Source organism: Phyllobates terribilis, unplaced genomic scaffold (genome assembly GCF_046119375.1).
Source record: "Phyllobates terribilis strain yellow unplaced genomic scaffold, ASM4611937v1 Scaffold_1__5_contigs__length_1240528914, whole genome shotgun sequence".
In the NCBI taxonomy this organism is placed as follows: domain Eukaryota; kingdom Metazoa; phylum Chordata; class Amphibia; order Anura; family Dendrobatidae; genus Phyllobates; species Phyllobates terribilis.
The window spans coordinates 240,116,409-240,142,443 of NW_027362761.1; positions in this window are offsets into that span (position 1 = coordinate 240,116,409).

Genomic DNA, 26,035 nt, shown 5'->3' on the forward strand with positions numbered 1-26,035 from the left:
AATCATAAAAACTCGATATGAATGTGGCATCGCTGTAATCGCACCGACCCGAAGAATAAAATCGCCTAATCACTTTTATACTGCACGAGGAACAGCGTAATAAATGAATAAAACCAATTCTTCACCTGCTGCAGACTTGTTTATTCTGCCTCTCAAAGATCGCAATATTGCTTGGCGCGCATTTATCGTGCGCTTTGCGCTGAGCGCTTACACCGGTGTTTCCGTGTAAATCTCTGAAATGCGTGATACAGACGGAAACCCATGACGGAATATTCCCTGTAATGAGGCCGATGGAGACACTGCGGATGCCGTCTGACCTATGATCCGACGGTGTCCATCTTTTTAGACGGAAATTAAAGCATGGTCAGCCACAGTTTTGTACACCTCTGAAAAGAAGGATAACGCTGAACAGAGGCTAGACGGAGTCCAGAGTAACTCTGCTGCCTCATCTCATTATAGTGAATGGATCCCCCAGGGGTTTCATCTGAATCACGTCATTTGGAGATTTAGATGGAAACCCCAAAGTAAGTGTTCAGAGCAGAGCGTCAGATAAATGTGATCTAAAATGTTACGTAAAATGTTCCCAATAAAAGCTTCACATTAAAGCTCCCACTCAGGTCTGTCATGTGTTAATGGAAATATAGGGGGCTTCCATGTTACGGGTAGTACAAAGGCTCTGGAAAAGCTAAATGGCTCCTTGCCCCCTAAAGAAATTCAGCAAATTCTGCACTCCCAAATCCAAATCTCCCCTCCCTTCTGAGCACCGCAGTGTGTCTAAACCATATTTAGTGTCCACATGTTTGGCAGGGGTATAATTTCCAAAATGGGGTCACTTGAGGGGGGATTCTGCTCTTCTAGCATTTAGGGGCTCTGTATATGGGGTACGCAAACTATTCTAGGAAAATCTGCGCTCCAGGAGGCAAATAGCGCTCCGTCCCTCCAGAGTCTCGCCATGTGGCCAAGCAGTACTGTACATCCACATATGAGGTATTGCCACATTCAGCAGAAATTATGGGACAAATTTTGGTGCCATTTTTTATCCATTATCCAGGGTGAAAATGTCAAATCTGGGGCTAAAACAACATTTTTGCGGTAAAAATGTAATTATTTTTTCCTCACTGCCCAAGTGAATAAAATTCTGTGACACATCCTTGGTGTCAGTATAATCAATGCACCCCTAGATGAGTTAATTGAGAGGTGTAGTTTGTAAAATGGGATCATTTATGGGGGAATCTGCTGTTATGGCACTTCAGGGGATCTCCTAGTGGGTCATGGCACCCTCAAACCATAACAGTAAAATCTGTACTATAATATGGTGCTCCTTCCTTTCTGACCTTTGCACTGTGCCTCAAAAGTAGTTGCCAATTACATGTAGGGCATTGGCATACTCAGGAGAACTTGCACAAAAAAATGAGAGGTCAATTTTTTCCTGTTACTCTTGTGAAAATAAAAAATTTGGGGCTAAAAGAAAATTTTTGTGTCCAGCAAATTTTGAATTCAAAAAGTCAAATGGCGCTCCTTTCCTTACGAATCCTGCCATGCACCCAAACAATGGTTTTCTACCACATATAGGGTATCGGTGTGCTCAGGAGAAATTGCACAACAACTTTTGGTGTCCATTTTCTCCTGTTTGCCTTGTGAAAATAAAAAATTGGGCGCTAAAATAACATTTTTTTTTTTTTTCACGTCTTTATGTTATATACTTATGTGAAGCACCTGGGGGTTCAAAGTGCTCATCACCATCTAGATAAGTTCATTGAGGGGTCTAGTTTCCAAAATGGGGTCACTTGTGGGGGGTTTATGCTGTTTAGGGACATCAGGGGCTCCATAAACGCAACATGGCATCCGCTAATTATTCCAGCAAATTTTGAATTCAAGAAGTCAAATGGCGCTCCTTCACTTACAAACCCTGCCATGCGCCCAAACAGTAGTTTTACTCCACATATTTGGTATCAGCATGTTCAGTAGAAATTGCACAATACATTTTGGGGTCCATTTTAATCTGTTACCCTTGTGAAAATACAAAAAATTTGGTCTAAATTTAATATTTTGTGAAAAAAAGTTAAATGTTAATTTTTTCTTCCTCATTGCTTCAGTTCCTGTGAAGCACCTGAAGGGTTAATAAACTTCTTAAATGTGGTTTTGAGTTCCTTGAGGGGTGCAGGTTTTAGAATGGTGTCACTTTTGGGTATTTTCTGTCATATAGACACCTCAAAGTGACTTCAAATTTGATGTGGTCCCTAAAAAAATGTTTTTGTAAATTTTGTCGGAAAAATGAGAAATCGCTGGTCAACTTTTAACCCTTATAGCTCCCTAACAAAAAAAAATGTTGGTTCCAAAATTGTGCTGATGTAAAGTAGACATGTGGGAAATGTTATTTATTAACTATTTTGTGTGAAATATCTCTCTGATTTCAGGGCATAACAATTCAAAGTTTGAAAATTGCAAAATTTTAATTTTTTTTGACAAATTTCTGTTTATTTTACAAATAAACATAAGTCATATCAAATAAATTTTACCACTATCATTAAGTACAATATATCATGAAAAAAACAGTCTCAGAATCAGGGGGATCCGTTGAAGCGTTCCAGAGGTATTATCGCATAAAGTGACAGTGGTCAGAATTGAAAAAATTGTCCCGGTCATTAACGTACAAAGTGGCTCAGTCCTTAAGGGGTTAATGTCCTGTGAAGACAGGTCAATCCTACTTACAATGTGCATCAGTAATAGATTGTTCTATGCCAATAGACAGTCAGTGTTTGCAGAAGCACATATCCTGTTTATACGGAACACTGTGCAGTAGAAAATGATGATTTTTTAACCCATTAATATTGAAAAAGTATTTGGTTTTATGTGGGTCATCACAAGAGGCAGTTCATAATAAAAAAACTCTGTTTAACAACCATCCCTGGGGTCACTGGTCAGTCTCCCATAATGCCCCTGATGTATGCATTAACAGTGCTATTGACATCACATTAACTGTAGGACAGACACTCATTGAGCTCAATGGCTCTTTCCGCTTAACACACTCAATGTGGTTTGGTTCAAACAAGTGCAGTTTTATTGCCTTCATAAAACTCCAATAAATTCAAAAGAAAACAGCCTCTTCTGGCCACATTGTATAACAGCAAATAAACAGTTGATTCAGGAGGGACATTTATGTCAGTGCGGGCTCATCCAAACAGATTACAGTTTTCTCTCTCCCAGTGCAAACTTTATACAAAGAAGATGTAAGGTCCTACCTGTCTAAATATCACCTTCAGCCTGAGGTCCAGGAGCTTTGAGCACTGAACAGAAGTGTTCAAGTCCATGCACAGCTCACACTGAGTAGACTGCAGCTTCCACACATTACTCTGCACCTCCAACACACAGAATGCGCAGCTTTCCTAGCTCACCTGTGCAGTCTCCATTCAGAGAGAGACTTTGGCTTGTTTCTCTCCCAGCTACAGCTCATATTTTGGCTGGTAACTCACCAATTCAACAAAATCTACTCTGCTCAACATCCCCAGCAGACTGAGAGCTCCCAGGTGAACACATGCCCTGGTTCATAGTGAAAGCTAGTCAGGTTCCTCTAATTAAGACCTGCAGGGTTAGGACACTGGACTACTTGGTGCTACAGCTTAAGCCCATAAACCCCAGATTAACAGAAAATCTCGACCAATAACAATAGCATGCAACTAGTTCTTGACCACTCCCACTTGGTGAGACAAGGAACCACAGCCTGTGCGTATGTCAACCTGGGTCATGGAATCGTTCTTGTCATCTCCATAGATACATCTCACCACCACCTATTTTCCAGGGATTAGCACAGGCAAAAGTGTTGCACTTACCAGGGTCACAAAACTCCCTGAATCCAGAAGTCCCATCACTTGAACACCATTCACAGTCACTTGGCATGCCTGAGGCCCATTTCCAGGAAGAGAACTAGCACAGCAAGCAGGCTAGGTGAATTAGGAGTTGCACTACCCTACGCTGTAATCCAATAGTTCTTGGGCTTGGTCAGTTCCACCACCTCTCTATACAAAGTGGCAATATGAACCTCACCCCCTTGCATTTTGGACCCTGGTTCTCCTCTGCACAACTCACCTAAAGAGACAGCTTCCAGGTCTCATCACTCTCGAGAGCCACACCAGCGATGCCAGACACTGCAGCAATATCACGTACCAGCAGGCCTCTCTTCCATGTTTTCAGATTATGTTTGCAGTCTTGTAGCTGCCTTTACACTTCAATCACTTGTGCTCTCTAGGAATTCTGGACCTCATCAAAACACCAACTGTAGGGGTTCACACGCTAAGGTAGGCGTTAGGTAGCATTCACATAAGTAATGCAGTTTGTTCCAAAAATCTGCAGTTTTATTGCTTTCATAAAACTCCAAGAGATGCAATACCAAACAGCCTCTTCTGCAACATGGTATAACAGCAAATAACCAGTTCATTTAGCAGGCACATATATGTCTGTGTGGGCTAAACTGAACAGATTACAGTCCTCTCTCTCTCGGAGCAAACTTTTTACAAAGAAGAGGTATGGTCCTACCAGTCTCAGCATCACAATATCCTGACCTCCAGCTGCTTCCAGCACCTAACAGAAGTGTTCCAGTCCTGCACAGCTCACATTGAAAAGCCTGCAGGGTCCACACACAGACTGCTCAGCTTTACTAGCTGACTGAGATCTCTCCATTCAGAGAGAGACTCTGGCTCTCCCAGCTATAATTCACGTTTTCACACTTCACTCTGCTCTACAACCCCAGCAGGCAGAGCTTTCAGGTGAACACATGCCCTGGTTCTTAGTCAAATTTAGCCATGTGCATCTAATTAAGACCTGCAGTGCTAGGATTTAATCCTAGTCTACCTGGATTTGCTTCACTGTGTAGACAGAATACCCTTCTCAGAATCTGCCTAGCTCAGTGATAGTTGCGTTGCTATTTTGTGACTTTAACGCTGCATCCATCATCAGACATTGGGACGAAAGGCTGGACTCGGGGACAGTGAGTTAAACGCAATTTGTTTTTTAATACTAAAATATGCATGGGGTCCAATTTCTGAAAAATTACAACACCTTTAATGACCCTGCACCATTTTTCAAATCTGATCAGTGTCACTTTATGTGGTAATAACTCTACAATGCTTTTACAAATCACAGTGATTCTGAGAGTAATTTTGCATGACACATTGTTCTTTATGTTAATAGTTAAAGGGGTATTCCCATCTCCAAGATCCTATCCCAATATGTAGTAGGTGTAATAATAATAATATTGGCAAATACCTACAATTAGAAATGTAGTATAGTTTTCTTGATTCGCTATATCTCTTTCCTCATGTGCAGGCATTGCAGGACCTTAAGTATCCATGGTTATGACCACTATCAACAAACTAACTAACTATATCAGTGGTAGTAACCATGGATACCTAAGGTCCTACAATGCTGGCACATGAGAAAAAACACAGCAAATCAGAAAAAATATACTACATTTCTAATTGGAGGTATTTGCTATTATTACTATTATTACACCTACTACATATTGGGATAGGTTCTTGGAAATGGGAATACCCCTTTAGCTTAGTTCAATATATTTTTACTTTTTTTTATTAAAATTATGTAAATTTGATGAAAATGTTGAAATATTAGCAATTTTAAAACTTTAAATTCATATACCCATAAACCAGACACACAAAAACTAGTTTCCCATATTTCTAGCTTACTACAACATTAATTTTCAAAAGTTCTTTTTTTGTTGTTGTGTTGTTAGAAGAGTTAAAATGTAGAAATTTTCTATTTTTTCAAGGAAATTTACAATTTTATTTATTTTTTGTACCTATTTTTTTAAGTAATTTTGAGGGTCCTATATATTGGACAACCCCCAAAAATACCATTTTAAAATTAAACCCCTTAAATTTTTCAAAACAGCTGTCAGGAAATGTGTTAACCCTTCGGTTACTTCACAAGAAAAAATGCAAAGCGTAATGAAAATAATATAAAAATAAAATATTGTTTTAGCCCTAAATTTTTCATGTTCACAATGGCTTATAGGAGAAAATGTATCCTACAGCTTATTATGCAATTTCTCCTGCACATGGTAATATCACATATATGGTCAAAAACTGCTGTTGGACACATGGTAGAGCTCAGAAGGGAAGAAGTGTTATTTTTGGCCTTTTTGGAGATTAAATTTAGTTGTAATAGACTGCAACTGCGACATAATATCCCCAAAGTCCCTGTAGTGCCAACAACAGCAACCTGAAATTTGCAAATCCCAATGACCGCAAAGTCCCTGAATTGCCAACAACAGAAACACAAAATTCGCACATCACAATAAAATAGAATACTCTGGTATTCCATTCACAAGGATCAGACAAAAAATGATAAAATATACCATAAGCCATTTCATACACTGCTGAATACTCAGAGAATGGCTAATAGCATCAGGAAAGGCCAGGCGGGATTACCTATAATGCCCTACAGCTATCACATGGTGAATGGCAGCCAATTTTGGGGGCTATTACAGGCTGTATAAAAGATTGTAATCTGTCAATGAATGCTATTTTATGCTTGTAAAGTGTAGTCATAGAAGATGAGCGCACATAGCTCATTACATCTAAAATAAAAAAAAATGCTAAATCTGATTGCTGTGTACTACTACATTGTTCAATGACTTTAAAGGTGGGAGTGCTAGTCTCAGTCGGTGAATACTAATCTAAAGATTCAAGTGACATACAGGGAAGTGCTGTACTTGTATGGTCACTCACTGTGACTGTGATTGATCTGAAATATATTGTAGTAACAGCACCTGAATAACAGTCTCCAATTTTTCCTTCATTGCAAATAAGGAGGACAATATTAAACCCCTCATTGCTATTTTTGCATCTAAGACAAAATCCTAAACCCAAGGCTGTGTAACAGAAAGTTTGTTTATTGCATTGTAAAATGAGGAAGTGACGCACCCCCTGGGCCATGGGGTACTCGGTAGCCGGGCCGGTCCTGTATCGGGGTAGTCACAGTAGCAGTGACCCGGTCTGTGACCCAGGGGGGTCAATTAAAGGGCAAAATAAAAAAGGGGAATAAAGATTTTAGAGATAATGTATGTGATGCCACCTGTGGTATGCGGCTATATGGAGCCACGGCTGTGGTGCAGATCCTCTGGAGCTGATTGTGATCCAGCAGAGTTGGTTCAGCTCTCCACAGGCAGAGCTGAGCTCCACGGCAGTGTAGTTGATGATCTGATGAGGTAGATATTGCTGGTGCAGGGCTGAGGGCGCAAATAATGAACAGACAACACACTAATGGCGGTTTCCTCTACCTTCACTGGCGGTTTGACAGAGCAGACCGGGGCACTGGTAGCAGTTGGTGGTGGAGGCCCAGGCGGTCTGGAAGCAAGTTGGGAGATCCACCTCGCCAGGTGGAGTGGTAGGTCTTCCCTCAGCGTTATTCTCTTTGGCCCTGCTGCTTGAAGCTGTGCTGTGGCCCTTGTCCCTGAGTAAAAACGTCTTTTTCCTCACCCGTATGGCAGGCAGCTCGGGCCTTCCTCAAGTGCCGCTTTCATGTGGCGGTGCTGGGCCCTATGATGCTGCTGAGTCGCCGGGCGTCTGGTGGGGCCAGGAGACCTGCAGTCTCCTGCCCTCCAGATTTAACTGCTGGGCCTCCAGTGCCCCACAGCCTCGTACTCCGGTGTACGGTTCCTTTTTGCTCCTCTCTGGGGTGAGCTTATCCACAGCTCCTCTCCCCAGGTCCTTCCTCGTTACTGTCCTGTCTCCAACTCCCTGCTCTCACTTGCACTAACTTTTCTAACCCCGCCTCCAGACTTCAACTAAAGGGGAGGGAGCTCCCCCTTCTGGTCTAGAGCCTGGAAAGTGTTGGATGCTGATATACCTGATTAGGGGACCCCCTCCTTGCTTCCAGGCATGGCATCACCCCCTGTGAGGGAGGCAATGCCAATGTGGCAACTGGACTCGTGGGTGCCACAGAAGCCATCATTGTTTTTATATCCTTAAGAAAAATCATCACAATCAAGAAATTCAAACACAAAGTTTACTTCAAAAACTGCTTGTTTTATAAGAAATATGTTTTGCACACGCCTGTGTTGTGGTAATCCAATATTAGATTCATACACATGCAACTTGAATACAGCAACCTGTTGCAAGTGCTTGCTTTTGGCACATGAACCTTCCTTGCTGTTCTAGTAGGGGCCTATTTTGTTAAGGCACCTGGATGTTTTTGTTTTTTTCTTAAATCTTTTAAAAAAATATCACCTTTTAGTTTTGAATATCTGTTTTAATTGTGCAACTTCGCAAAATAGCATTTTAATGTTGCATTTTTGTTAAAGGGAAGGATAGTTAAAATTAAAAAAATATGAAAACATTTCTTAAAAAATACAGAAAAAGGTTAAAGTTTTGCAGCTATTTTACTAACTGCATTTAATAATGCCTCGAGAATACTGCTGTATTTTTTTAGTAACCTAGTTTTTAGGGTTAAGAAATTTTAGTGAAAAGGAAGAGAATTTTAAACAAGAAATATCTATTGCCCCTTCAAAAAAATCATACACAGTTACGTACATTTTACTTTTTAAATACTTATTTTAATATTCCAGTTTGGCACCAAAAGTATACCACACAACCATACTGTAATATGTTGCAGCATTTTTAGGTGGTCTTCCCAATTTCTAACAATTTTTGTGGTTGTTTTTGGAATTAACGTGCTTTAACACAAAATTTGCAAACAATTATAGTAAACTGAAATATATAACTGAAGGACTGTTTTGCCACACCTGTTTAAATAGTCAATTTATGGATACATACAGAGCGATATTACGGGCAGGCAGTTGAATTATTCTTTTTCTCCATCACGTGAACCCTACATAGAAATTCTAGTTGATTTAATATTTTCCTGTGTTTAAGTGTGGTAACAAAGTTTTGTACATAAAATCATCAAATATACTGTAGTCCTGCTGCTACTGGGACTGCCATTGCTAGTCCTAAATTTCTACAATATTGTTCCTGCCGCAGGCACTGCACAGGCACGCCAGCTACACACTTCCTGGCTGCCCAATTTGTTTTATACTTCTAGACAGTACTGCTGCACAACTCAGCTAAAGAGACAGCTTCCAGGTCTCATCACTCTCGAGAGCCACACCAGCGATGCCATGACACTGCAGCAATATCACATATCAGCAGGCCTCTCTTCCATATTTTCAGATTATGTTTGCAGTCTTGTAGCTGCCTTTACACTTCAATCACTTGTGCTCGCCAGGATTTCTAGACCTCATCAAAACACCAACTTTTGGGGAACACACGCTAAGGTAGGCGTTAGGTAGAATACACATAAGTTATGCAGCTTGTTCCAAAAATGTGCAGTTTTATTGCTTTCATAAATCTCCAAGAGATGCAATACCAAACAGCCTCTTCTGGGCACATGGTTTAACAGCAAATAACCAGTTCATTTAGCAGGCACATATATGTCTGTGTGGGCTAAACTGAACAGATACAGTGCTCTCTCTCTCGGAGCAAACTTTTTACAAAGAAGAGGTATGGTCCTACCAGTCTCAGCATCACATTAGCCTGACCTCCAGCTGCTTCCAGCACCTAACAGAAGTGTTCCAGTCCTGCACAGCTCACATTGAAAAGCCTGCAGGGTCCACACACAGACTGCTCAGCTTTCCTAGCTGACTGAGATCTCTCCATTCAGAGAGAGACTCTGGCTCTCCCAGCTATAATTCACGTTTTCACACTTCACTCTGCTCTACAACCCCAGCAGGCAGAGCTTTCAGGTGAACACATGCCCTGGTTCTTAGTCAAATTTAGCCATGTGCATCTAATTAAGACCTGCAGTGCTAGGATTTAATCCTAGTCTACCTGGATTTGCTTCACTGTGTAGACAGAATACCCTTCTCAGAATCTGCCTAGCTCAGTGATAGTTGCCGTGCTATTTTGTGACTTTAACGCTGCATCCATCATCAGACTTTGGGACAAATGGCTGGACTCGGGGACAGTGAGTTAAACGCAATTTGTTTTTTAATACTAAAATATGCATGGGGTCCAATTTCTGAAAAATTACAACACCTTTAATGACCCTGCACCATTTTTCAAATCTGATCAGTGTCACTTTATGTGGTAATAACTCTGCAATGCTTTTACAAATCACAGTGATTCTGAGAGTAATTTTGCATGACACATTGTTCTTTATGTTAATAGTTAAAGGGGTATTCCCATCTCCAAGATCCTATCCCAATATGTAGTAGGTGTAATAATAATAATATTGTCAAATACCTACAATTAGAAATGTAGTATAGTTTTCCTGATTCGCTATGTCTCTTTCCTCATGTGCAGGCATTGCAGGACCTTAAGTATCCATGGTTATGACCACTATCAACAAACTAACTAACTAACTATATCAGTGGTAGTAACCATGGATACCTAAGGTCCTACAATGCTGGCACATGAGAAAAAACACAGCAAATCAGAAAAACTATACTACATTTCTAATTGGAGGTATTTGCTAATATTATTATTATTACACCTACTACATATTGGGATAGGATTTTGGAGATGGGAATACCCCTTTAGCTTAGTTCAATATATTTTTACTTTTTTTTATTAAAATTATGTAAATTTGATGAAAATGTTGAAATATTAGCAATTTTAAAACTATAAATTCGTATACCCATAAACCAGACACACAAAAACTAGTTTCCCATATTTGTAGTTTACTTCAACATTATTTTTCAAAAGTTCTTTTTTTTGTTGTTGTGTTGTTAGAAGAGTTGAAATGTAGAAATTTTCTATTTTTTCAAGGAAATTTACAATTCTATTTATTTTTTGTACCTATTTTTTTAAGTAATTTTGAGGGTCCTATATATTGGACAACCCCCAAAAATACCATTTCAAAATTAAACCCCTTACATTTTTCAAAACAGTTGTCAGGAAATGTGTTAACCCTTCGGTTACTTCACAAGAAAAAATGCAAAGCGTAATGAAAATAATATAAAAATAAAATATTGTTTTAGCCCTAAATTTTTCATGTTCACAATGGCTTATAGGAGAAAATGTATCCTACAGCTTATTATGCAATTTCTCCTGCACATGGTAATATCACATATATGGTCAAAAACTGCTGTTGGACACATGGTAGGGCTCAGAAGGGAAGAAGTGCTATTTTTTGCCTTTTTGGAGATTAAATTTAGTTGTAATAGACTGCAACTGCGACATAATATCCCCAAAGTCCCTGTAGTGCCAACAACAGCAACCTGAAATTCGCAAATCCCAATGACCGCAAAGTCCCTGAATTGCCAACAACAGAAACACAAAATTTGCAAATCCCAATGAAATAGAATACTCTGCGATTCCATTCACAAGGATCAGACAAAAAATGATAAAATATACCATAAGCCTTTTCATGCACTGCTGAATACTCAGAGAATGGCTAATGGCATCAGGAAAGGCCAGGAGGGATTACCTATAAAGTCCTACAGCTATCACATGGTGAATGGCAGCCAATTTTGGGGGTTATCACAGGCTGTATAAAAGATTGTAATCTGTCAATGAATGCTATTTTATGCTTGTAAAGTGTAGTCATAGAAGATGAGCGCACATAGCTCATTACATCTAAAATAAAAAAAAATGCTAAATCTGATTGCTGTGTACTACTACATAGTTCAATAACTTTAAAGGTGGGAGTGCTAGTCTCAGTCGGTGAATACTAATCTAAAGATTCAAGTGACATACAGGGAAATGCTGTACTTGTATGGTCACTCACTGTGACTGTGATTGATCTGAAATATATTGTAATAACAGCACCTGAATAACAGTCTCCAATTTTTCCTTCACTGCAAACAAGGAGGACAATATTAAACCCCTCATTGCTATTTTTGCATCTAAGACAAAATCCTAAACCCAAGGTTGTGTAACAGAAAGTTTGTTTACTGCATTGTAAAATGAGGAAGTGACGCACCCCCTGGGCCATGGGGTACTCGGTAGCCGGTCTGGTCCTGTATCGGGGTAGTTACGGTAGCAGTGACCCGGTCCGTGACTAGAGATGAGCGTTGTTCGACTAGAACTGTTCGCCAATCTCAAATTCGAGCTGTTTTGGGCGGTGTTCGAGTTGTTCGACGAACCCGAACGATTTGCAAAAAATTCGGCTGTTCGAGGTTATGTTCGATAACTGTTCGTGCACCAAAAGCGTGTCCTGCATGTCTGGTGCTATTTAGAGCACCAATCATGCAGGGATTGTCTGCCACTCACTGTAATGCCACAGCCATGGTGGTTGTGGCATTACAGTGATTGCCCAAATCGATGGGAACAGTGCCAACAGTGAAACATGAAAAGCCGGCAATTCAGCAGCGGCATACACCGGTATCCGACAATTTAGAACCGAAAGAATAGAGCTTCACACATAGATTAGATAGATATAAACATGTCAGCCACATATATACGAAGTACAGTGAAAGTGCTGCTTACTGTACTTGTCATTTAGCGTAAAGGATTTATCAAAAAAAATAATAGTGTTTTCATGCACCGTCTCTTTAAAAAAGCCGGCCGGCAATTCAGCAGCGGTACCCGACAATTTAGAATAGAAGGAATAGAGAATCACACATAGATTAGATAGATAGAAACATGTCAGTCACATATATATGAAGTACAGTGACAGTGTTGATTACTGTACTTGTCATTTAGTGTAAAGGATTTATCAAAAAAAATATTAGTGTTTTCATGCACCGTCTCTTTAAAAAAGCCGGCCGGCAATTCAGCATCTGTACCCAACAATTTAGAATAGAAGGAATAGAGAATCACACATAGATTAGATAGATAGAAACATGTCAGTCACATATATATGAAGTACAGTGACAGTGTTGCTTACTGTACTTGTCATTTAGTGTAAAGGATTTATTAAAAAAAATAATAGTGTTTTCATGCACCGTCTCTTTAAGAAAGCCGGCCGGCAATTCAGCATCTGTACCCGACAATTTATAACAGACAGAATAGAGCTTCACACATAGATTAGATAGATAGAAACATGTCAGTCACATATATATGAAGTACAGTGATAGTGTTGGTTACTGTACTTGTCATTTAGTATTAAAATAAAGGATTTATTATTAAAAAAATTGGCGTGGGGTTCCCCTTAATTTTAGGCTCTAGCGGAGGTTAAGCAGACAGCTGGGGCAGATGTTTGAAGCCTGGGAAGGGGGTAATACCCACGGAGCTTCCCAGGCTACTAATATGAGCCCCCAGCTGAATACATAGCCTTTACTAGCTATTAAAATGAGGGACCCCCCCAAAAAAATGACGTGGTGTCCCCCCTAATTTAATAGCTAGCAAAGGCTAGGCAGACAGCTGGGGGCTGATATTAATAGCCCAGGAAGGGAGCCATGAATATTGGCCCCCTCCCAGGCTAGAAACACCAGCCGTCAGCCGCCCCAGAAATGGCGCATTCATAGGATGCGCCAATTCTGGCACTTAGCCTCGCTCTTCCACGCTGCCCTGGTGCGGTGGCAGTGGGGTAATAGGGCTGGGGTTGATGTCAGCTTATAATGCCAGCTGACATCAAGCCCAGGTTAGTAATGGAGAGGCGTCTATAAGACACCCCCATTACTAACCCCATAGTCAAAGTTAAAAGAAAACACAAACACCCAGAATAAAGTCCTTTAATTGAAATAAAGACACAATTCTTTATTGTTCTAAATTAAACCATACTTACCGTCACGCCCATTCCAGCTGAAGCCAACGATCTCCTGTAATAAAAATAAAATAATAAAGCAACCTCATCCTTACCTTTCTATGGTTCCCACGACAGCTTCAGCTCTGCTACATCGAGATGACAGGCTGGACCGCAGCAGAACGCCGCCATCCAGCCTGTCATCCCGCGGACACTGAGAAGCGCAGGCTTGCTTGCGCTCCACATTGTCTCTCTGTGACGGCATAAAGATGAGCCGAGGTCATGTCCAATGAACTCGGCTCACCTCATGCACGTCACTGACAGCGTGGGAGAATTCTCACGCTGAAGCGCTGAGTGCAGGAGAATTTTCCCAGTGTCTATCTGTGAGGGCATCCAGATGAGCCGAGTTAATGTCCAATGAACTCGGCTCACCTCATGCACGTCACTGACAGCGTGGGAAAATTCTCCTGCACTCAGCGCTTCAGCGTAGGAGAATTCTCACACTGAAGCGCTGAGTGCAGGAGAATTCTCCCACGCTGTCAGTGACGTGCAGGAGGTGAGCTGAGTTCATTGGACATGAGCTCACCTTATGCACGTCACTGACAGCGTGGGAAAATTCTCCTGCACTCAGCACTTCAGCGTGGGAGAATTCTCACGCTGAAGCGCTGAGTGCAGGAGAATTCTCCCACGCTGTCAGTGACGTGCAGGAGGTGAACTGAGTTCATTGGACATGAGCTCACCTTATGCACATCACTGACAGCGTGGGAGAATTCTCCTGCACTCAGCGCTTCAGCATGAGAATTTTCCCACGCTGTCAGTGACGTGCATGAGGTGCGCCGAGTTCATTGGACATGAACTCGTCTCATCTTTATGCCGTCACAGCCAGACACTGCAGAGCGCAAGCATGCCTGCGCTTCTCAGTGTCTGCGGGATGACAGGCTGGATGGCAGCGTTCTGCTGCGGTCCCGCTTGTCATCTCGATGTAGCAGAGCTGAAGCTGTCGTGGGAACCATGGAAAGGTAAGGATGATGTTGCTTTATTATTTTTCTTTTATTGCAGGAGATCGTTGGCTTCAGCTGGAATGGGCGTGACGGTAAGTATGGTTTAATTTAGAACAATAAAGGATTGGGTCTTTATTTCAATTAAAGGACTTTATTCTGGGTGTTTGTGTTTTCTTTTAACTTTGACTATGGGGTTAGTAATGGGGGTGTCTTATAGACGCCTCTCCATTACTAACCTGGGCTTGATGTCAGCTGGCATTATAAGCTGACATCAACCCCAGCCCTATTACCCCCTGCCACCGCTACAGGGCAGCGTGGAAGAGCGAGGCTAAGTGCCAGAATTGGCGCATCCTATGAATGCGCCATTTCTGGGGCGGCTGATGGCTGGTGTTTCTAGCCTGGGAGGGGGCCAATATTCATGGCACCCTTCCTGGGCTATTAATATCAGCCCCCAGCTGTCTGCCTAGCCTTTGCTAGCTATTAAATTAGGGGGGACCCCACGTCATTTTTTTTGGGGGGTCCCCCATTTTAATAGCTAGTAAAGGCTATGTATTCAGCTGGGGGCTCATATTAGTAGCCTGGGAAGCTCCGTGGGTATTACCCCCTTCCCAGGCTTCAAACATCTGCCCCAGCTGTCTGCTTAACCTCCGCTAGAGACTAAAATTAAGGGGAACCCCACGCCAATTTTTTTTAATAATAAATCCTTTATTTTAATACTAAATGACAAGTACAGTAACCAACACTATCACTGTACTTCATATATATGTGACTGACATGTTTCTATCTATCTAATCTATGTGTGAAGCTCTATTCTGTCTGTTATAAATTGTCGGGTACAGATGCTGAATTGCCGGCCGGCTTTTTTAAAGAGACGGTGCATGAAAACACTATTATTTTTTTTAATAAATCCTTTACACTAAATGACAAGTACAGTAAGCAACATTGTCACTGTACTTCATATATATGTGACTGACATGTTTCTATCTATCTAATCTATGTGTGAAGCTCTATTCTGTCTGTTATAAATTGTCGGGTACAGTTGCTGAATTGCCGGCCGGCTTTTTTAAAGAGACAGTGCATGAAAACACTATTATATTTTTTAATAAATCCTTTACACTAAATGACAAGTACAGTAAGCAACACTGTCACTGTACTTCATATATATGTGACTGACATGTTTCTATCTATCTAATCTATGTGTGATGCTCTATTCCTTCTTGTCTAAATTGTCGGGTACCGGTGTATGCCGCTGATGAATTGCCGGCCGGCTTTTTTAAAGAAAGCGTCTTCTGAGCAGTTTGTCAGCTTTTGGACACCTTTGAAGGTGTTTTCTATGTGTTTCTATGTGTTTTTGTTTGCCTGCCATTGGTTTTAACGGTGTTCGACGGTGTTCTAAGGTGTTCGACGAACAGTTCGACGAACAGTTCCTCGAACATCCCGGTGTTCGACGAACCGAACCGAACCCGAACACTACGGGGGTGGCTCAACACTATCCGTGACCCAGGGGGGTCAATTAAAGGGCAAAATAAAAAAGGGGAATAAAGATTTTAGAGATAACATACGTGACGCCACCTGTGGTATGCGGCTATATGGAGCCACGGCTGCGGTGCAGATCCTCTGGAGCTGATGGTGATGCAGCAACGTTGGTTCAGCTCTCCACAGGCAGACCTGAGCTCCAGGGCAGTGTAGTTGATGATCTCATGAGGTAGATGTTGCTGGTGCAGGGCTGAGGGCGCAGATAATGAACAGACAACACATTAATGGCGGTTTCCTCTACCTTTACTGGCCGTTTGACAGAGCAGACCGGGGCCTTAGTAGCAGTTGGTAGTGGAGGCCCGGGCGGTCTGGAAGCAAGTTGGGAGATCCACCTCGCCAGGTGGAGTGGTAGGTCTTCCCTTGGCATTATTCTCTTTGGCCCTACTGCTTGAAGCTGTGCTGTGACCCTTGTCCCTGAGTAAAAACGTCTTTTTCCTCACCTGTGTGGCAGGCAGCTCGGGCCTTCCTCAAGTGCCGCTTTCACGTGGCGGTGCTGGGCCCTATGATGCTGCTGAGTCACCTGGCGTCTGGTGGGGCCAGGAGACCTGCAGTCCCCTGCCCTCCAGATTTAACTGCTGGGCATCCAGTGCCCCACAGCCTCGGACTCCGGTGTACGGTTCCTTTGTGCTCCTCTCTGGGGTGAGCTTATCCACAGCTCCTCTCCCCAGGTCCTTCCTCGTTGCTGTCCTGTCTCCAACTCCCTGCTCTCACTTGCACTAACTTTTCTAACCCCGCCTCCAGACTTCAATTAAAGGGTAAGGAGCTCCCCCTTCTGGTCTAGAGCCTGGAAAGTGTTGGATGCTGATATACCTGATTAGGGGACCCCGTCCTTGCTTCCAGGCATGGCATCACCCCCTGTGAGGGAGGCAATGCCAATGTGGCAACAGGACTCGTGGGTGCCACAGAAGCCATCATTGTTTTTACATCCTAAAGAAAAATCATCACAATCAAGAAATTCAAACACAAAGTTTACTTCAAAAACTGCTTGTTTTATAAGAAATATGTTTTGCACACTCCTGTGTTGTGGTAATCCAATATTCGATTCATACACATGCAACTTGAATGCAGCAACCTGATGCAGGTGCTTGCTTTTGGCACATGAACCTTCCTTGCTTTTCTAGTAGGGGCCTATTTTGTTAAAGCATATGGATGTTTTTGTTTTTTTCTTTAATCTTTAAAAAAAAAAATCACCTTTTAATTTTGAATATTTGTTTTAATTGTGCAACTTCGCAAAATAGCATTTTAATGTTGCATTTTTGTTAAAGGGAAGGATAGTTAAAATTAAAAAAATATGAAAACATTTCTTAAAAAATACAGAAAAAGGTTAAAGTTTTGCAGCTATTTTACTAATTGCATTTAATAATGCCTTGAGAATACTGCTGTATTTATTTAGTAACCTAGTTTTTAGGGTTAAGAAATTTTAGTGAAAAGGAGGAGAATTTTAAACAAGAAATATCTATTGCCCCTTCAAAAAAATCATACACAGTTACGTACATTTTACTTTTTAAATACTTATTTTAATATTCCAGTTTGGCACCAAAAGTATACCACACAACCATACTGTAATATGTTGCAGCATTTTTAGGTGGTCTTCCCAATTTCTAACAATTTTTGTGGTTGTTTTTGGAATTAACGTGCTTTAACACAAAATTTGCAAACAATTATAGTAAACTGAGATATATAACTGAAGGACTGTTTTGCCACACCTGTTTAAATTGTCAATTTATGGATACATACAGAGCGATATTACGGGCAGGTAGTTGAATTATTCTTTTTCTCCATCACGTGAACCCTACATAGAATTTCTAGTTGATTTAATCTTTTTCCTGTGTTTAAGTGTGGTAACAAAGTTTTGTACATAAAATCATCATATATACTGTAGTCCTGCTGCTACTGGGACTGCCATTGCTAGTCCTAAATTTCTAAGAAATTTATTATCTGCCCCATCTTATCACTCTACAATATTGCTCCTGCCGCAGGCACTGCACAGGCACGCCAGCTACACACTTCCTGGCTGCCCAATTTGTTTTATACTTCTAGACAGTACTGCTGCTGCCACGGCTGCCATTGCTGGCTCTACACTGCCACACAACTCCTTGCCTACCCTGTCCTAATTCTCTACTATGCTGCTACTGCTGCTGGCACAGCAATTGTTCTGCCACGCCAGCAACACATCTCCTTACTGCCTAACCACTGTGTTTTATAGTGCTAGACCCCAGTGCTGCTGCCGGGACTGCTGTTGCTGGCTCTACACTGCTGTACATTTCCTAGTGTTTTAAAGTGCTAAACCGCATTGCTACTGCCAGGGCTGTCATTGTCATACACTGCCAGACATCTGCTTCCCTGCCTCGTCCTAATTTTCTACTGTGTGTCTTTTTCCGCTGCCACTGGACAGTCACATCAGCCATTAATCTCCTGGCTACCTGCCCACTGTTTTAGAGTGATATATTGGATGTTGATGAATCAAGTTTTGGGGGGAAATTCAGGAAAGCCGGCGAATTCAAATTTCAAATGATCCTTTCATCTCTCTTTATTACATTGAAATGAAAATAAATTAAGTAACATCGATCATCTTTTATTCTGTTATCTGATTGTTGTCTATTAAAGGAGTTGTCCACTACTATTAATAATTGGCCAATGTATTTTTATGTTGGAAAGAAGTATCTTTGTAAATACCTTACGTTGCTCTTACTGCCTGTGAGCGGCGCTATCACTGGCCACTCACAGGCATCACGTGACCCCCTGCTGATGTCACGTCAAGTGAGGAGTGACATCAGTTACGCGCTTCCCGCGGTGGATGTTGGGCTGTGGGCAGTGTTAGCCCGTGTGTCACACCCAGCATCCACCATTCACTTTCCCAATGAATGGGGAGAGGGAGAGTGCGCGGTGGATGCTGGGTTTGACGCGCAGGGTAACCCCGCCCACAGAAAAGCATCCACCGTGGAACGCAGCAGAGAGAGACCCCTGGCTGCATCCGGAACATGACGTGACATTAGCGGATGTCGGAGCCGGCTGCAGCCGGGAGTCACGTGATGCCTGTGAGCGGCCAGCGATAGCGCTGCTCACAGGCAGTAACTGCAACACAAGGTATTTACAAAGATACTTATTTTCAACATAAAAATAGATTGGCCAATTATTAATAGTAATGGACAACCCCTTTAAAGGTGAGCATGTCTCATTGCGGATAATAAACACAATATTCGGATTTCATAACTTTATTAAATCACTTTCAGTAAATCAGTTTCTGTACACGTCTTCAGTCCATCTGTTACACTGTGAGTATCTAACACAATAATATGTCCCAGATTCTTCAGGTTTCACTCCAGTGAGTTTACCATAAACTTCTCCTTTATTTGTGTCTCTTGTTAGAGTCATTCGTCCCTGGACTGACTGGGCATAAGCTGCTGAATTAAAGTGATATATATCCCCCATCCACTCAAGTCCTTTCCCTTCAGGTTGTCTGACCCAGGTTACACCATACATGTTAGTGCTGTCAGTGAGGGAGGCACCGGTCACTTTACAGGTCAAGTCCAAAGTCCCTGATGGTCCCACAATCCCAGGACCAGACTCCACCATAGAGATTTGTGAAGTAACATCTGCCAAAAAAAAAGTTTTGTCTTAAAATTTTAGATTTTTAATAATTTCCAATTGATAATTAAATGACACTCACATTGTAATGACAACACAGCACAATGTAACCACAGGAGGGTTTTCATGTCTGGTCTGAGAAGTTCTAGAGAATCTCTGCTCAGAATCTGTCTGCACTGATCCTGTTCAGGAGACTCAATATTTCCTATTTACATTGAACGCCAGCTGCATATATTTACATAGTTATTGCTAAAGCAAATTGAATAAACCACTCCTCTACTAATGAGTGATAGAAAAATACCAATATACTACACTTCATAGAAAAAAAAATTAACCCTAGCTATCCTTGAAATCCATATTTTTATATAAATATTTATTGCAAAGTCAACAAATAAAGTTATAGAATTATATTATGTAATGCTTTTGTTTAGAAGATTGTGATGTGTTACAAGAAAGTAATTTCATATGGTAATCCGCTGGTGCATCACAATCATTGATATAAGGCGTCTACTGGTAAATTTATTAGAAGAAAAAATATTTTCAAGTAATTTTGTTTATTTGATATCTGTTTGTGTAATCAATGTGCAAAAATGTGTTTAATATTAAATACTTGTATTTTTTACATATTTTTAACGAGGAGGGCATTTTTCCAATAATTTTTATTAGATTTAAAAAAATTTAACATAGGGAAGGGATTGATAGGAAAGAGAGGGAGAGAGGGATGGGAGATTTAAATTTATTTATTTTTCAAAGGGAGAAGGGAAGAGAAGGGGGAAGGGTAGGGGAAATAGGGATAACTTAATTTGTTACAGAGTAGATGGTAACAAGAGTAGTATTGCAGAGAACAAATTAGAGAAAGCATATTAACCAATATCATTAAACATATACTATATTTAAATTACCCACAAGAGTACCAAAATGAAAAAAATAAAAATAGGAGAAGCATTAATCAATGAAATTTTGAAGTCCAGCAGTTCCATTTTTTTTATATTTAGGAAGATAATTATTAATTAGGGCATATCTAGATTCTAATGAACATTGGAGAGAGATCCTTTCAATGAAGTCACAGAGTTTAGGAGGTAGTTAATCCTTCCAAAGAGCAGCGATAGAGTTTTTGGTCACGAGGAAAATGTATATTAGGAGTTGTCTCTGGGAGGGTTCAAAATCCTCCAACTCTAAGGAGAGCAGGGCCATTTGAGGAGTAATTGAGGTGTTGTTATTGAATAGATTAGATATCAGAGAAAAAATCTGGTTCCAAAGCGATTTAATTTTAGGGCAGCTCCAGCAGATGTGAAAAAGAGTGCCTGGTTGGCCACAGTTTCTCCAACAAAGAGGGGAGCATTCATTAGAAAAATGAGCCTAACAGGGGTGAGGTACTATCTGGATAAAATTTTTAAGAAGGACTCATGGAGGAGCATGGAGATATTTGAAGAATAGGAGTAATCTATTGCATTCTCCCATTGTTCTGGGGTGAATATTTATTTAGATTTGTGCATACAGGAAAATTTGCAAAACAAAGGGTCACCATTAAAAGTATTGTAAAGATATTTAGTGCTCCAGAAGACCTTGTGACCCCCATCATTAATTAGATTACATGCGAGGAGCTTTGTTTATATTATAATATATATAGATGGTGTTTATATTATCCTTCAAAGATATAAAATATAAAAAATCAGTCATAGAAACATTAGGTTTCTTTTTTAAATCTTTGAAGGGAGTAAAACTGAAGCCATTATAAATACAGTTATATGAAAAAGTTTGGGCACCCCTATTAATCTTAAGCTTAATGTTTTCTTAAAATTGGTGTTTTTGCAACAGCTATTTCAGTTTGATATATGTAATAACTGTTGGACACAGTAATGTTTCTGCCTTGAAATGAGGTTTATTGTACTAACAGAAAATGTGCAATCTGCATTCAATCAAAATTTGACAGGTGCATAAGTATGGGCACCTCACCAGAAAAGTGACATTAATATTTAGTAGATCCTCCTTTTGCAAAAATAACAGCCTCTAGTCGCTTCCTGTAGCTTTTAATGATTTCCTGGATCCTGGATGAAGGTATTTTTGACCATTCCTCTTTACAAAACAATTCCAGTTAAGTTAAGTTTGATGGTCGCCGAGCATGGACAGCCCTCTTCAAATGATCCCACAGATGTTCAATGATATTCAGGTCTGGGGACCGGGATGGCCATTCCAGAACATTGTAATTGTTCCTCTGCATGAATGCCTGAGTAGATTTGGAGCGGTGTTTTGGATCATTGTCTTGTTGAAAGATCCATCCCCTTCGTAACTTCAACTTTATCACTCATTCTTGAACATTATTGTCAAGAATCTGCTGATACTGAGTGGAATCCATGCGTCCCCCAACTTTAACAAGATTCCCGGTGCCGGCATTGGCCACACAGCCCCAAAGCATGATGGAACCTCCACCAAATTTTACTGTGGGTAGCAAGTGTTTTTCTTGGAATGCTGTGTTTTTTTGCCGCTATGCATAACGCCTTTTTGTATGATGAAACAACTCAATCTTGGTTTCATCAGTCCACAGGACCTTCTTCCAAAAAGAAATTGGCTTCTCCAAATGTGCTTTTGCATACCTCAGCCGACTCTGTTTGTGGCGTGCTTGCAGAAACGGCTTCTTTCGCATCACTCTCCCATACAGCTTCTCCTTGTGCAAAGTGCGTTGTATAGTTGACCGATGCACAGTGACACCATCTGCAGCAAGTTGATGCTGCAGCTCTCTGGAGGTGGTCTGAGGATTGTCCTTGACTGATCTCACCATTCTTCTTCTCTGCCTTTCTGATGTTTTTCTTGGCCTGACACTTCTGGCCTTAACAAGAACTGTCCATGTGTTCTTCCATTTCCTTACTATGTTCCTTACAGTGGAAACTGACAGGTTAAATCTCTTTTGTATCCTTCCCCTGAACAAATATGTTGAATAATCTTTGTTTTCAGATCATTTTACAGTTGTTTTGAGGAGCCCATGATGCAACTCTTCAGAGGAGATTCAAACAGGAGAACAACTTGCAAGTGGCCACTTTAAGTAGCTTGATCTCATGATTGCATATACCTGGTGTAATGCACACGCCCGGGCTGAGCGGCGTGTGCGTGTGATTCCACTGGACCGTGCCGGAGAGTGTATGCCTGGAGGGGTGTAACTAGGTATTCACCCGATCCGACCAGGGTCGCACGACGGCATACGACGCCAGTGCACCAAGGAGGAACCGAACAGAGGGACCAGGTGCTACTCCAGGACAGACCCTGGACACGGCTGTTGACCCACACAGGGGAATACAGGAACAGACAGGTTAGGCTGGCACACAGACTGGTGGGTATAGGCAGGCACGACTGGTATGCAGGCAGGCGCGTATGCAGACAGGGGGGTACAGGCAAGCACGCCTAGAGTGCAGACAGGGAGGCGCTAGCAGGTAGGAACACAGGCGGGATAGGACCCAGTACACACTGGGACTCAGGAACAGAACCACAGATGTGGCGGACAAACACAGCAGAGTGAGGCCACCCAGAGAGGCGAGCAAGAGCAGGGCAGGACGAGACCTCCTAGAGCGGCGAGCGAGAGCAGAGCAGAATGAGGCCGCCCGGAGCGGCGAGCAAGAGCAGAGCAGGACGAGGCTGCCCGGAGCGGCGAGCAAGAGCAGAGCAGGACGAGGCCGCCCGGAGCGGCGAGTAAGAGCAGAGCAGGACGAGGCCACCCGGAGCGGCGAGCAAGAGCAGAGCAGGACGAGGCCGCCCGGAGCAGCGAGGAAGAGCAGATCAGAACGAGGCCGCCCGGAGCAGCGAGCAAGAGCAGAGCAGAACGAGGCCGCCTGGAGCGGTGAGCAAAGGCAGAGCAGGCTAGAACCGCCGGAGCGGTGAGCAAAGGCAGAGTAGGCTAGTACCGCCGGAGCGGTGAGCAAAGGCAGAGCAGGCTAGAACCGCCAGAGCGGTGAGCAAAGGCAGAGCAGGCTAGAACCGCCGAGCGGTGAGCAAAGGCAGAGCAGGCTAGTACCGCCGGAGCGATGAGCAAAGGCAGAGCAGGCTAGAACCGCCGGAGCGGTGAGCAAAGGCAGAGCAGGCTAGAACCGCCAGAACGGTGAGCAAAGGCAGAGCAGGCTAGAACCGCCGGAGCGGTGAGCAAAGGCAGAGCAGGTTAGAACCGCCGGAGCGGTGAGCAAAGGCAGAGTAGGCTAGAACCGCCGGAGCGGTGAGCAAAGGCAGAGCAGGCTAGAACCGCTGGAGCGGTGAGCAAAGGCAGAGCAGGCTAGAACCGCCGGAGCGGTGAGCAAAGGCAGAGCAGGCTAGAACCGCCGGAGCGGTGAGCAAAGGCAGAGCAGACTAGAACCACCGGAGCGGTGAGCAAAGGCAGAGCAGGGGGGACAGGGCTCTGTTCACATGGAACAGACAGGAAGGGAAAGGCAGAACCAGATACCCACAGGGTACTTGCAGTGAAGTAGCGAGTGGACCACAAACTCACAAACGGGAGTACAGTGACAACGAGCAGGAGTTAGGTACGAGTTCAGACTCTGCAGAAAAAGGAAAGGTACGGACATAGAGAAACACAGGAAAACAGGCTAGAAGAGTATACAGACAAGAACAGACACAGTAGCAAGATACAGGAGCGGGTCTTGGAATGCAGCCCCTAGAAGGCGGGAGGAACAGGCCAGGAGCGTGTTCAGACAGGACAGACAAGATACAGGAGCGGGTCTAGGTAATCGGCCCCTAGAAGGCGGGAGGAACAGGCTAGGAGCGTGTTCAGACAGGACAGACTAGATACAGGAGCGGGTCTAGGAATGCAGCCCCTAGAAGGCGGGAGGAACAGGCTAGGAGCGTGTTCAGACAGGCCTGGAAATACAGCCTCCAGGATAGGCAGACAAGAGAACACAGAAGGGGACCTGGCACATTCAGAGTGAAAGACCACAATGAATGAAACACAATGCTCAGGCATGGGTTAATTGGAGCAGCTGGTTTAAATACCAGGTGACAGACAGCAATAGGCTGAGGACGCACAAGGGGTGTGCCTGCATCAGGTACAAAAAGCAGGAAGTGATCGGGCGCCGCCCTTAAGCATCAGCACACAGAAGCAAACAGACAGCATGGAGGGAAGCCAGAGAGACATTCTGGATTGGAGATCAAGTGCGCGCTCTTGCACAGTGGGAGATGGACCACTATGCAAGGACGCCGCCAGGTATGTTACAGTACCCCCTCCTTACGCCCCCTCTTCTTCAGGCCTGCCAGAATGTTCCACAGGGAATTCGAGGGTCAATTCTTCTCTTCAAGGAGATCACTTCCGCTGTCCACCGGAAAAACTGGTCTCCTCTGTGTAGCTAGGATGATACCTCCCATCCAGCCACCCTTAGCAACAGAAGAAATGGGTGGAATACCACGAACAGCACACAAGGAAGTCTCTCTCCACATACTTTCAGGTGGCACCCCAGAGGGTACAGGAGACAACTGGAAGTCCTCCACCGGGTTGGAGGGGAGCAGAGACTTGGGGGTAATCTCTGCTTCGAGGTACATCTTGTCAAGCTCACAGGAAGAAATAGACGGGTTATCAGGTACAGGATGAGGAAAAGTCACTGTCCCTTTGTTATCTGGTGGTACCCCGGAGGATTCAGGAAACAACTGGAGGTCCTCCGCCGGGTCAGAAGAGTGCAGAGGCTCGGAGAAAACATCTGCTTCAGAGTACACTAGGTCGGACTCACTGGACGAAGCAGGCGAGGTATCGGGTGCCGTGTATAGGAAAGTCTCTGTCCATTCACCACCAGGTGGCACCCCGAAGGGTTCTGGAGACAACTGGAGGTCCTCCGCCTGGTCGGAGGGATGTAGAGACTCATGGGTAACCTCTGCTTCAGAGTACACTAGGTCAGACTCACTGGACAAAGCAAGCGAGGTATCAGATCCAGGATATAGGAAAGTCTTTTCCATTCACCACCAGGTGGCACCCCGAAGGGTTCTGGAGACAACTGGAGGTCCTCCTCGTGGTCGGAGGGGTGTAGAGACTCGGGAGTAACCTCTGCTTCGGAGTACACTAGGTTGGACTCGCTGGACGAAGCGAGCAAGGTATCAGGTACAGAGTATAGGAGAGTCTCTGCCCTTTCGCTACCAGGTAGCACCCCGAAGGGCTCAGGAGACAACTGGAGGTCCTCCGCCAGGTCAGAGGGGTGAAGAGACTCAAGGGTAACCTCTGCTTCGGAGTACACTAGGTCGGACTCACTGGATGAAGCAGCCGAGGTATCAGGTACCGAGTATAGGAAAGTCTCTGTCCATTCGCTACC